Source organism: Sus scrofa, chromosome 7, assembly GCF_054392235.1.
Source record: "Sus scrofa isolate SSC_HxYL_T2T_F1_AM1 chromosome 7, Sscrofa_HxYL_maternal_Yorkshire_Landrace_v2.0, whole genome shotgun sequence".
Lineage (NCBI taxonomy): Eukaryota > Metazoa > Chordata > Mammalia > Artiodactyla > Suidae > Sus > Sus scrofa.
Window position 1 is genome coordinate 81143186 of NC_139389.1, and position 13292 is coordinate 81156477.

At 35.6% G+C, this 13292-nt stretch overlaps 1 protein-coding gene across 10 annotated transcripts in view; it reads right to left on the reverse strand.

Moving 5' to 3' along the window:
- The window catches only part of LOC106504458 (uncharacterized), a 1793907-nt gene that overhangs the window by 1584489 nt on the left and 196126 nt on the right, over positions 1 to 13292 (reverse strand). The window contains exon 4 of one of the 10 annotated variants that reach the window (XR_014810749.1): positions 6543 to 6657. The exons of the other annotated variants lie outside the window; for them this stretch is intronic. The gene's annotated coding sequence lies outside the window, so the exon portion shown is untranslated. The remainder of the gene's footprint in view (positions 1 to 6542; positions 6658 to 13292) is intronic. 10 annotated transcript variants of the gene reach the window in all.

Sequence of the window (13292 nt, forward strand, 5' to 3'; positions counted from 1 at the left end):
ATCACTGTTTCAATTTCAGTTCTTGTGATGGGTCCATTCTTCTTTTCTATTCTATCTTGGTTTAGTCTTGGAAGATTGTATTTTTCTAAGAATTTTTCTATTTACTCTAGGTTTTCCATTTTATTGGAGTATAGTTGCTTATAGTAGTCTCTTATAATCCTTTGTAATTCTGTGATGTCCGTTGTTACTTCTCCTTTTTCATTTCTAGTTTTATTGATTTGAGTCCTCTCTATTTTTTGCTTGATAAGTTATTGAATTGTAAGAGTACTTTATTCTGGATACTAAACCCTTATCAGATAAATGATATACAATTATTTCCTTTAATTTTTTTCCTTCAACTTCTTCTATGGAGATGATTTGATCTGCCACTAGAGATATTCTCTATTATGGCTGCCTGACCTTATCACTTATGATTCCCCAAAAATCCTTCTACAACTACTCCTTCTACTGTCTTTTTTAGGTTCATTTTCCTTAATCGCATTCCAAAAATTCTGTTCTCATCCCTTTTTCTCTATTTCCTCCTCTTTTATTATTACTTTTTTCTTTTTGCTTAGCTATCCCTCACTAAATCTCAAGGCTTTCAAGATTACTTCTCTGTGGCCCACCAACTAGTCTACATATATTACCTTAGTGCTTCATCCTTATTTCTAGCTATACATTTGCTTAAACTATTGAGACCATAACAAAATTTCATTCACAAAGCTGAACTCAGACTCCTAGTTTGTTTGCTGTTTCTTTGTTTGTTTGTTTTGCTTTTTATGGCTGTACCCCCCGGCATATGGAGGTTCCCAGGGTAAGGGTCAAATCAGAGCTATTGGTGCCGGCCTACATCAAAGCCACAGCAATGCCAGATCCTAGCTGCGTCTGCAAACTACACCATAGTTCACAGAAACATGGGATTCTTAACCCACTGAGGGAAGCCAGGGATCAAACCTACAACCTCATAGTTCCTAGTGGGATTTGTTTCCACTGCCCCAAGATGGGAACTCCTTTTTCTTTTTTTTTAATTTTTTAAAAATTTTTATTTTCAGACTCCTAGTTTAAATGACTTCTATTATGTCCTGGTTTTTGCTTGTTGCTTGACCATTTTCTGAAATCACCGACACAAGTTTTTCATTTTTTTAGTTTCTGTATTATCTTGCCCTCTGCCTATAGTCAGTTATGAGACCACGTTGATACTTCCACTACAATATTTCACATAGGTCTCATATACTCCATTTCATGATCACTGGCATCATTATCTCCTGCTTGTTAGATTTTGTCAATACTGACATAAATATCCCAAGTCTATTCAAACGTTCTTTGTAATGCCTTTACAAATCTCATCTTTCTCCTACTTCCCCCCTTTGTAACATGTAACAAACATATTAATCTTTTCTTAATTTTCAAGGTCTCAAAGAAGTTGATAGAAAATGTTTAAATAGAACCATCATTGCTATCTCCAGGAGGAACATTTTATCATGCAAAAACAGAAGTAGCTTAGGGCTAAAAAGTTTCACAGCATGAGAACTCTTATGAAGCTACACTTAATTTAAAAGCACTATTCTCAACATTCAGTCAGTCAATCAGTCCTTTAATCAGCAAATATTTGTTGAGTACTTACTATGTGCTAGGTACAGTTACTTGGTAATGGACAAAACAGACTATATGCCTGTATTATATATTCTAGGGACAATGACAAAGTGACAAAATATAAACAAGTAGGGTGTTATCTAAAAAACTCTGTGTGCCACCATGATACAACATAGGTATGAGAGAGATGGGTTCCAAAATAAACTAGAGAAAAATCAATTTCTCAGTAATAGCAGGTGTCATAGAGGTCACACACTGAATGAGAGCAACACTTCTTTTATTTCAGCACTGCACATTTTAGATGAGTAGATCATGAGTTAATGACTAGAATGAGCGTAGAAACAGAGCGTATTCTTTAAAATGCAAGCTTTTGTGCAATTATAAAAGGAAAGACTAGTAGCTATCAGCTGTTAATATAAGCCTTGACACAAGAAAGTTACCATCCTAGAACAGGCATTAAAAATGATCAGCTAATACAAGGCCACAACCCACTACAACATCTTTCCTTTTTCATTATTTTTTAAAATCACACTTATTTAATATTTCCCCTAATTTCCTAGACATTGTATTGGAATTATCTAGGTAGAATTAATAGGGTTTCTAGGTGTGTATGCAAAGAGAGAGGAGGAGGGAGGAAAGGAGGAAGGGAGGAAGAGGGAAGGGAGAGGGCAGGGGTGGGGGAGAGAGAGACTGACTGACTGACTTATATGAAATTGGCTCACACAATTATGGACGATAATTCTCAAGATCTGCAGTTGACAGGCTAGAAACCCAGGAAAGTTGACGGTGTAATTCTAGTCTGAGTCTGAAAGCCTGAAAACCAGGATAGCCAATGATGTAGTTCCAGTCCAAAGACTGGAAAAAATAGCATAGGTAAAAGGCAATAACAGAAGGAAGACCCCCTTACTTGTAGGAGGATCAGCATTTTGGTTCTTGTCCTGGCTTTCAACTGATTGGGTGGATGTGGCTCACCCACATTAGGAGAGCAATCTGTTTCATTCAGGCTACCAATTAAAATGTTAATCTCATGCAGAAACACCCTCTAGAAACAACCAGAATAATATTTAACTAAATATCTGGGTACCTCATGATCCAGTCAAACTGACACATAAAATTAACCATCAAATGAGGAATTATGAGTGAATTACACTGTATATGGTCTAGTGTATAGAGTATATATAATGTGTATATTTTACACATATATATTTTCTTACATATCACATAACTTAATCTCTAACCCATTTTTCTTAAATAAAATTCAACCCTTTTCAATCTAACCTCTTAAAGCACCATTTCACCTTGTCACTCCTTGTGCAAAATCCTTACCTAGCTCTCTATTATGCAGTATAATAGTGTCTATGTTATCCATGCAGCCTATTGCTAAACACTGATATATATTACTAACAGTCAAAGTAAAATACTTGCTGTTCCTCATTCATATATTGCTCATCCCATTCCTTTTTAGTATAAATTTGACAATCTTCCCTCCCCATTTTATACATTCAAAATCCCTCCTACTCCTAGGGAGAAGTTTAATAGGCATTTCACATAACACACCCAAAACTGAACTTCTGCTCTTCCACTCAAAATTGCCCTTCCTTCTCAGAGGTAAGAATACCACCCTTGTAGCAGCTCAGACCAAAAAAGAAATAGTCTCTTAAATGTCTTTTTCTTTCACAAATCCTTCCAATCCATCATGTAGTCATTTAGAATTACACTACTTCTTAATAATTCTTTTGCTTTCACCTGGTCTCATACACCAATATTTCCCTGTGTTGATTTTAGTAACATCCTCCTAACTGGTCACTAAGTTTTTATTCTTACCATTTGTGAATTCAGTAGAAAGTAATCTTCAAAGACCTATGTGAATCATCATTTTCATTACCTATCTAATTTCATTGTTTACTCCTTTCTCCGTTGTTCATTCTAGTGAAGCTACACTCATCTCTTTTCCATCCCTCACATATGCCAGGCATACTCCACTATGGGGCATTTTCAGTGACTGCCTTATCTGTCTAAAATCTTTATGATGTTCTCATAACTAACTTCCTCACTCTATCAAGCCTTTCTGTAAATACCACCTTTTTCATGATGCCTGCTCTGACCCCAAATTTTAAATTGTAACTCTCTTCACCCTATACTCTTTATATCTTCTACCTGTTCTATTTTTTTAACTGTGGTACTAGTCACCTTATAATATGCTAACTTACTTACATTATGTGTATTTATTCATCTCTTTCCACTAGGATATAAGATATACAATAAAAGGTCTTTTAATATGTTTTGATGACAAATATATTTCAAGTCCCTAGATCATTATCAAATGAATGACTCGCCCCCTTTTAAGATGCCTTATATATTATACACTCTAGTGCAGTTATTTGTGTACAGTAGTCCCACTTATCCAGGGGGGAATATGTTCTCAAGACTCTCAAGTAGATGTCTAAAACTTTGAATAGTACCTAACCTTATATACACTGTTTCTTCCCTAAATACACATACATATGATAAAGTTTAGCTTGTAAATTAGACATAGTAAGAGATTAACAACAATAACTAGTAATAAAATAGAACAATTATGACAAAATACTGTAATAAAAGTTTATGTGAATAAGGTCTCTCTCTCCCTTTCTTTTTTCTCACTCTTAAAATATCTTTTAGTACCATACTCACCATTCTTTTTGTGATGATGAGAGGTGATAATAATGCCTATGTGATGAGATGAAGTGATGTAAATGACTTAGGTATTGTCTGCACAGCATTAGGCTACTACTTAACTTCTGAAGATAAATCATAAGAAGGATCATCTACTTCAGGTGATTCTGGACCATCAAGGACATCATAACAATGTTGATGATTGAATAACAAGAGCAGACAACATCAGTGGTTGGGGATTCTGTGGTCATACAGAGCAGAAAAGTGCAAGATTTCATCCTAATACCCAAACAACATACACTTTAAAATTCATGAACTATTCCTTTCTGAAATTTTCCATTTAATATTTTCATACAATGGTTGACCATGAGAAACTGAAACCATGGAAAATGAAATCATTGATAATGGAGGGACTATCATAGTATTTTACCTCCTTTCTCAATTTGTGGCCTCCATTAGAAAAAGATCAATGTCTAATTCAAATTTATTAACTTCATCTCCATCCACAATGATAAGCATACTGTTTTGAACATAAGCAGTAAGTCTTAGTACTATTTGGTACAAAGAATACATATTCAAGCAATTTTAAATTTGTTTTAAATGAATTTTTGGAGTATGGGTGTTTCACTGAAATGAGAGTTACTGTCCATGCTTAATAAAGGGCAAAAAACAGGGACTAGAGAGCCATTGGGAAAGACAAGGTTTCCTGTTGACAATTCTGTGGAGCCAGGTATTTTTTCACCTCTGTTTTCGGCACATTGGCTGCACTTCTGGCAATCTCTGCCTCCCTGTCTCTCTACCTCTTTTTTTCAATTCCCAATTTCATCCTCATCTCTCACAGCTCATTCCCATTCACAATACAAGACGGCTCCCCACAGCTCCCTAGTTTAGCTCTTCCTCAAAAAGCATGTGACCCATTTCAGTTTTAAGGCCTTTGGCCTAGCTAACATGAACCACCAAAATTTAACTTGCCAAATTTTATTCAAGCCTTTCCTGACCATTTAAATGACCCTTGCTACAGGTGCACATTTCCTACTTCAAGAAACCTGCCTACTTCAGCAGATACTGCCAACAGATCAACCAAACCCACTCAAGCAAGTAATAAAAGGAATCTTGACTGGGTTAAAGAATTCACTCTGACTAATTAAATTGAATCCTTTGTCCTATTCAGCATTTATTCTCTTTAAATAGCTATGTCAATTTACTTTGTCTTAACTGTGAGATTTATAACCTTGTATGTAAACAGCAGAAAGAAAGGGGGAAAAAAGTTAAAAGTTTCAAGCCCGAAAGGCAAAAAATCTATCTGTAATACTTTCACTTAACACCAACATAACATTTAGGCAAGGTATCTTGAGTTACAGTTTTAAACAATCACCATGAATGAAATATGCACCCTTTTTTCTCGCCCCAATGTTCATTTTCTAGTCATTACCTCTGATTGTCAGAAAGATACTAGACCCCAGCTTTTCACATTAAGTCCTGGGAGTAAACATTATTTAACAAAAAATACAACAAAATTTTTAAAGACAGAGATCTCATCTACTTGACATTTCCTTTTGCTTTTATTTCTTCTAAATAAAAAATTTTTAAGTAGAGACAGCAATAGGGAAAGTTTATGATTAATATCACTGATCATCTCGAGTTTGAACTACCTCACTGTCTTCATTCTCTCCCACTCTGATGCAGTTTCAAAACATATTCATAAATTCTTTAACACTCTTCCCATTGATAGGAGGAACCCATGTTCTCGCCCTTGAATCTGGGCAATATTGTGCCTCCATTGACCAACATAATACTCTATGTGACTTTCAAAGCTAAGTCATTTAAAAAAAAAAAAGAAAAAACTATGTAATTTACATCTTTACTGGAAGGTCAGCTCGTGTAGCCATGAGGAACTATGTCACAAATCTAACTTCAAGACTGCCATGATGGAGTGTAATCATGTAGACCTCCCAATTAACATTCCTAGCTATGCCCATTCTTCTGTCATTCTGGTGTAGGTGTCAGGTAGGTAAATGAAAAATCTTAAAAGGGGATCTTCCAACCCAAACTCTTTCAGCCTTGAGACTTTTGAATAACCTCTGTCCTTGAATCATTCCATGAGCATAATAAAATGGTTGTAGCTTTATACTTCTAAGTTTTGTGGTAGTTTGTTATGAAGGAACACATCCTAAGGCAGTAGCTGTTTCTTTGGACTTCTAAACAACCTCTCCACTAACAAAGCATTTATAGCCAGTCATCTTTTGTAAAGGATCTTATAAACTTCACAGTAAGATACTAATAGGTCATTATAAGGCCATGAGCCTCCAACTTACTCATTATAAAATGAAGGTTATGTGCTTTGTAATCTCCTGGACTCCTTTCAGTTTTGGCCTTATTAGCACTCAGGAGCAGTGGCTTAACTTAGAAATGAAGCAACAAGGGTGGTACCTGTGGGGATATAATTTGATTCCTAAATATTTAGCTTAGAGTTTCTCAAATATACCATTAGAAGGTTGTCATCTTCATCAGTTTTATCCAAGATCAATTCTGGTCTAGAGACTATATGAATTTGACATTTCTTAAGAGAAAGGTAGACATTTACATCTCTTCCTTAATTGCTCTTAATTTCTTTCAATGAAATATCCTAATACTTTCCATTTTCACAGTAATGTATATAAGCAGTTCTTTCAGGACCATACTAACACCCTTAAATGTGCAGAATGTTAAGTAGAGAAATATTTCTGGTTATTTGCTCTGCACGGCAAATAAAATGTCTGGGAAGTTTAATAAGGATTAAATTTTCTCTAATAGTATCCTGCCCCAACACTTTCTTTTGTTCATCTCTAGAAACTGCAATATATTGCTCAGTTTTTCTCCCTTAAACAATTCTTATCCTAGTTATTTTTTAATTTAATCAAGTATTAGTTAAGATAGCTGAATAATTTCCTTCCAGATTTTTTAATCTCTCCCTCCTAGTGGCAGATCACCAGTCTTTAGAAAAGAAGCTAGTGAATTCAGGATATTTGGGCCTAAATGGAAGTACTGTGGCAGTTAACCAAGTTATATTAGCCATTAAAGCTTAAATCTATACTTTTCTGAAAATACTGCGGTAACCTTCACATCATAATTGCACGTGTTATTCCTTTGGAACCTGAGAATGACATTCGAATAACTATGAAATTATCTTTGACTGAGAACATATTGAAACTTATCATTATCCAACTCTGGTGCTTTTACTAAAATGTAAAACACTTTTACTGAAGCACTGAAGCTCTCATTAAGTAGTCTTAGCTTAGTTAAAGTGTGATTGTTGACCTTCTATACTAAATGCATGTGCTGTTCCATAGAGATAGAGGCTTTTCTACCACACTTCTCTTGATGGTGCATAATGGGAGTTACATGTGCATATCAGGAGAATTGGCCTTAATTTGGAATATTAAGTAGCATAGGCACACAAAAAGCCTTCATTAAAATATTAAAAGTGGCTAAATCCCTAAGAGCTAAAAGATGTGTTCCTATAGGAGGCAAATTCCAACCTCAAACTCCCTCCTTATCTCAGTTTCTGACATTTGTTAATAAGAAAGAACATTAACTGTGAAAGTGTCACTAGACCACCAAAGGATTAGCTCATATTCTGTCCATTGCAGAACACAATAGAAGAGCACAATAAACAATCACTGTATTCCTGAAACTTACCAAACCAGATAGATACAAGGCTTATTCTGTCATCTTGAGCTACATGGGAAAAAAATGTTCTTACAACAATTTTTACTAAAATATTGATAGCCTCATCAAGGTTTTAATATTATAGCTATGCCAATGGACAGCAGAATGCTAATATTGTCAAACAACATTTAGGGAGCGCTTGCCATGTGAAAAATATCTGAAACAAAACCTTTGAAAGCTCTAATTTTGACTTTTTAAAATATAAAACAACAAACTATCCTGAGACTAATTTTTATACATGAGAATCATTAAATTTAGAAATTTCTATATTTAAAGAAAATGCATTTCGGAACAATTTTTAAACCTTTTAGGTAAACACTGTTTTAAATGCATGGAATTTTTCTCTCTTAAAATGCAGTTGCCACAAAGAAATTAAACATTTGCTAAGTAATAAAAAGTGTCAAAAAAAGTTCTAATACATGACTAATTTTTAGATATTGTTGTTATTTTTAATGATTTGAAAGTCAAATTACATCTTGGGATTTGCCATAGTGCTTGAAAAGTGCCTAAACCTGGAATTTCTGCCTTGGCTCAGCAGAAACGAATCTGACTAGTATATATAAGGATGCGGGTTTGATCCCTGGCCTCTCTCAATGGGTTGAGGATGCAGCCCTGCTGTGAGCTGTGGTGTAGGTAACAGAGGAGGCTCAGATCCTGAGTTCCTGTGGCTGCGGTATAGGCTGGCAGCTACAGCTCTGATTGATTTGACCCCTAGCCTGGGAACTTCCATTTGTCATCTGCGTGGCCCTAAAAAGAAAAAAAAAAAAAAGAAAGGAAAAGCAAAAAAGAAAAGAAAAATGCCTGGATCATAGAAAGCACTCAAGGACTATTTGTTTAATACACAGACATATGAATCTGCTGAATGTTTTACTCTTGCTGGGAATACTCTAATAACATTGCAAACATGGAATGAAAGAGTAAGAACTGTTCTAGCAACAACTCCACTAGGAAGGAATTTGTGGATCTACAGAAATGAAAAGAAAGAGTACACAAACTGTACTAATGTAGTAATGAATGATAATTTGTGTATTAGTTTCCTAGGGATGCTATAACAAAATACTACAGAGTGTATGACTTCAACAACAAGAATTATTTTCTCAGTTTTGTAGGCTAGAAATCCAAGACCCAGGAGTTAAGAGGGCTGTTTCATTCTGAAACCTCTCTGCTTGGTTTGCAGATGGCTGCCTTCTCATTATGACTCACATGGTCTTTCCTCTATTCACACCTGCACACATTTCCAGTGTTTCTCAATGTAGTCAAATCTCCTTTTCTTATAAGGATACTAACCAGATTGGATTACAGTCTACCCTAAAGACATCATTTTAATTTAATCACTTCTCTAAAGACCTTATCTGCCAATATAGTCACACTCAGAGGTACTTAAGGTTAGGAGTTTAGCATTTGAATTTGGTGAGGAGACACAAACATGTAACAATTAGTTTCTCATGTTAAAGAACCCAGAGATCAAGAAGTTAAAATAGGGATCTTGAAAAAAATCGAGATACCTTTTTTCTTTTTCTTTTTTTTTTTTTTTTTTTTTTGAGAGCAGATTGGATAAAAGGCTTTAAGGTTCTTGGTTATCCAGAAATTACAATAAATTTGCAAAGGTACAAGAAAATTGTATAAGCACTAAAAGTAGACTTTAAATCAACTATATAATAATCAAAGTAATTGCTTGGTTTTATACTATCAAAATGCAGGGTCGGTCTGCTGGAAACATGTTCTTTTATAATCTACTTGAGAGAAGAGAATAGGCAAGCAAGGTACAAACTTGACCAATAACCAATAGCTACGTATGGAATCACTCTCCCACAAGATGTGTGGGATATTGGGAGGAAAGACAAAGTCAAAAACTAAATACTAGCTTAAGGCTTAGCAACTCCCATAAATAATTAGGACTTCTTAATAAACCCTACTTCCCAATCCCTAGAATGACCATAGGTTCCAATTTTCCCAGGACTGTTCCAACTTATGTTTGTTATTTCTCAGTATCATGTCCAGTGAGCACCTCCTCTAACTCTTAAAATTATTCCACTTTGGATGGTATGATCACCTATTTATCATTACAGCTCCTTCTCCCCCAACATGTGTATATACCTACACCAATATCAAGTGTTTGAGATTCAAAACCATCCAAACTATTTTCATCCTAACCAGTAAGGAGAAGCTTATAGATCTCAAGTTCTATTCTACCCATCTTTGATAATATAACCTAGGTCCTAAAGAAAAAGAAGAGTATTTATAATATTTTTTTCAAATTTTAACATTTAACTCAATAAGCATCAGGGTGTTATGGAAAGGGGTCTGGGCTATAATAAGGATTCTGGTTCCTATTTTGTCAAGTATTAATTACGAGACTTTGTGCACATCATTTAAACTATTTCACCCTTGCTTTCCTCATTTACATGAGAGGAGTAGGATGGACAGGGGAGTGTAATATTCATCTTGCCTAATTCAGTATGCAAAGGAATAAAATAAAAATACTGGCTAAGGAGTTCCCATGGCGGCACAGCAGAAACGAATCTGACTAGGAACTATGAAGTTACATGTTCGATCCCTGGCCTCACTCAGTGGGTCAAGGATCTGGCATTGCTGTGAGCTGTGGTGTGGGTCACAGATGTGGCTCAGATCTGGTGTTGCTACCACTGTGGCATAGGCCAGCGGCTACAACTCCAACTAGACCCCTAGCCTGGGAACCTCCATATGCTGCGGGTGCAGCCCTAAAAAGACAAAAAGACAAAAAAAAAAAAAAAAAAAAAATGCTGGCTAAGTACTTTGAAATCATTTTAAGTATCATACAAAATTTTAGTTATTGTTAGTCTTATCATCATAGAGAGCAAGAAACAGCATAATTAGATAAGTTTATGAAATGACACTTATGACATCAGAGCCAAATCAGAACGCTGACAACATCATTTACTAGCTACGTAAATTAGTGACATGAACTAAATTTTTTAAGATAGCACTTTATTTGAATAACAATATATTTATTTGTGTAAAAATATAATAATGCCAGCTCCTAGAACATTTGATGGGGCAGGAAGAGATTAGTAGGTTAAATATTTACCATGGTACATAATATTTAATAAGTTCTCAATCAATAGATTCTACATATCTGTCAGATGTCAGTTCAAAAACTCTCTCTTATATGAAATTCCTCCTAAGTGACTTTGAGTCCCACTCTATCCTTATACCACCACTATATTCATGGCAGAGCTTTATCATAACAGGTGTAGCTGATCAATATAGTTATTGACTTACATCTGTCTGTACTTTTTTTAGACTATTCTCACCTTATTTTGGTGACTTCTTTTTTATCTTTTTAACCCAGAGTCTAACATATAACAGATTTGATTTCTGAATGAGCTCAAAGACAGGTGGTAGGAAAAGTTTCCAAGGGTACTTAGGATGCATGTAATATACTCTCCTGATATTAAATAAAATAGACTGAAGAAAATAGAATAAGCTGGCATCCTACTCAATCCTATTAAAAATATCTCATGAAATATGTCATTCATTCCTTTCCGTATTTTATTTTATTTTAGTTTTTTTTATAATTTTTTTTTATTTTCCCACTGTACAGCAAGGGGGTCAGGTTATCCTTACATGTATACATTACAATTACATTTTTCCCCCACCCTTTCTTCTGTTGCAACATGAGTATCTAGACAAAGTTCTCAATGCTATTCAGCAGGATCTCCTTGTATATCTATTCTAAGTTGTGTCTGATAAGCCCAAGCTCCCGATCCCTCTCACTCCCTGCCCCTCCCATCAGGCAGCCACAAGTCTTTTCTCCAAGTCCATGATTTTCTTTTCTGAAGATATGTTCATTTGTGCTGGGTATTAGATTCCAGTTATAAGTGATATCATATGGTATTTGTCTTTGTCTTTCTGGCTCATTTCACTCAGGATGAGAGTCTCTAGTTCCATCCATGTTGCTGCAAATGGCATGATGTCATTCTTTTTTATGGCTGAGTAGTATTCCATTGTGTCTATATACAACATCTTCCGAATCAAATCATCTGTCGATGGACATTTGGGTTGGTTCCATATCCTGGCTATTGCGAATAGTGCTGCCATGAACATGCGGGTGCACGTGTCTCTTTTAAGGAGAGTTTTGTCTGGATAGATGCCCAAGAGTGGGATTGCGGGGTCATATGGAAGTTCTATGTATAGATTTCTAAGGTATCTCCAAACTGTTCTCCATAGTGGCTGTACCAGTTTACATTCCCACCAACAGTGCAGGAGGGTTCCCTTCTCCACAGCCCCTCCAGCACTTGTTATTTGTGGACTTATGAGTGATGGCCATTCTGACTGGTGTGAGGTGATATCTCATGGTAGTTTTGATTTGCATTTCTCTTATAATCAGCGATGTTGAGCATTTTTTCATGTGTTTGTTGGCCATCTGTATATCTTCCTTGGAGAAATGTCTATTCAGGTCTTTTGCCCATTTTTCCATTGATTGATTGGCTTTTTTGCTGTTGGGTTGTATAAGTTGTTTATATATTCTAGAGATTAAGCCCTTGTCCGTTGCATCATTTGAAACTATTTTCTCCCATTCTGTAAGTTGTCTTTTTGGTTTCTTTTGGGTTTCCTTTGCTGTGCCAAAGCTTTTCAGTTTGATGAGGTCCCATGGGTTTATTTTTGCTCTAACTTCTATTGCTTTGGGAGACTGACCTGAGAAAATATTCATGATGTTGATGTCAGAGAGTGTTTTGCCTATGTTTTCTTCTAGGAGTTTGATGGTGTCCTGTCGTATATTGAAGTCTTTCAGCCATTTGGAGTTTATTTTGGTGCATGGTGTGAGGGTGTGTTCTAGTTTCATTGCTTTGCATGCAGCTGTCCAGGTTTCCCAGCAATGCTTGCTGAATAGACTTTCTTTTTCCCATTTGATGTTCTTGCCTCCCTTGTCAAAGATTAATTGACCATAGGTGTCAGGGTTTATTTCCAGATTCTCTATTCTGTTCCATTGTTCTGTCTGTCTGTTTTGATACCAATACCACACTGTTTTGATGACTGTGGCTTTGTAGTATTTCTTGAAGTCTGGGAGAGTGATGCCTCCTGCTTGGTTTTTGTTTCTCAGGATTGCTTTGGCGATTCTGGGTCTTTTGTTGTTCCATATAAATGTTTGGATTGTTTGTTCTAGTTCTGTGAAAAATGTCATGGGTAATTTGATAGGGATTGCATTGAATCTGTAGATTGCTTTGGGTAGTATGGCCATTTTTACAAGGTTGATTTTTCCAATCCAGGAACATGGAATATCTTTCCATTTCTTTACATCTTCTTTGATTTCTTTGATTAAAGTTTTATAGTTCTCAGCACATAGGTCCTTTACCTCCTTGGTCAGGTGTATTCCG